Source organism: Macadamia integrifolia, chromosome 10, assembly GCF_013358625.1.
Source record: "Macadamia integrifolia cultivar HAES 741 chromosome 10, SCU_Mint_v3, whole genome shotgun sequence".
Classification (NCBI taxonomy): Eukaryota; Viridiplantae; Streptophyta; class Magnoliopsida; order Proteales; family Proteaceae; genus Macadamia; species Macadamia integrifolia.
This window is the reverse complement of record NC_056566.1, coordinates 32,250,380-32,251,780: the sequence shown is the minus strand read 5'-3', so window position 1 is coordinate 32,251,780 and position 1,401 is coordinate 32,250,380.

Genomic DNA, 1,401 nt, shown 5'->3' with positions numbered 1-1,401 from the left:
TTTCTTTTTTTTTTTTTGGTAGAAAACCTGCATCTTAGTTGATGAATGTAATGTGCGTATGTAAAAATTGTAAAAAAAATGGTGAATTTCATTTAACTAATAGATTCCACCACTCTATGGTCCATGGGTTCTATGGGGAGGATCCGGACCCCTCTAACTATTCGAGGAGGGATCAAGGTTCTCCGCAGCTTACCCAAGTCCGACTTCTCAAAATGATCATTCAGAAAAGCCACAACCAGGTATAGAAGAAATGCTTCTAATGGTCTTCAATCGCAGAGGATTCCAGACTCAAAAGGCTTTCGTTACGAAATCTGGCCATTGTAGTCTACTGGTTTGACCAAAGAGCACTTCAACGATGAAGCCATCTGCCGGCAGCTGGTTTCCCCGGGCCACCGGCAGTGTTTTGCCGGTGGCATCATCGGTTGCATAACGAGAATCCTGAATTGCATCAGATTGAGAGCATGGGGAAGGATTATCCAATAATGTAACAGAGGATCGATGCAATTATGTGGTTAAATGAGCTTGAGTAAGAGGAAAAGAAGCATGGGCACTTTAATGACTCTGTTAAGCATTTGCATGATACTTACCCCGATTTATTAATAACTTAGTGCAGTTTTCGTTTTGAAATCTTTCAAGTACTTTAATGACTGTTCATTGCGAGAGATATTTATGAAAGATGGAACATTATAACAGCCAATCAGGCCCCCCAGTCATAAGATGCTCACCACACCTCATTGCCTAACCACAGACGATTTTGATGCCAAAAAAGGTACCCATCTACCGTAGCTGCCTTGTAGACCTTCCTTGACAAATCTTAGTTTCGGTTCACATTTTATGAATGAATCAAGGATCGCAGTGGATAGATAAAATCAATGGTGACAATGCAATTTTCTAGGTTCTTGGTCTAAAGGGAACTAGACGATCTATTTAACTGTCCACCTCCATCCCCTCCACTGAATCCGTCAGATAAGCAAAATAGTTTAGGGAAATCACTTGATAATACAAGATTAAAATAAGTTTTTACCAAAATACAGTGAAAACGCCCAAATTTAAGATCCCTATTACCAAACCACACAAAACAGTGCCCAACCAACACAAAGCTCTGGAAGCTCTGTTCCAAACTAGTGGCCCAGATACTGAAGCTACGCATGCTTGTAGTGAATGGACATATTTTATTTAAGAAGGCTAGTTATACATACTCAGAATCAGTATCGGAATGATTTTCATCAATTCTGATTCGATCATCCAAGAACCAGCTGGACTCGACAAGAATCATTCTAACACGGTCAGACTCAGAAAGAAAAGGATAGGGATTACTCCGGATCAGCATTAGCCAAAACCCTGTAAGAGACCTTTCTCACAATTACTACTACGGTGGTTCTCAAAAGTTTTAATCTTTAA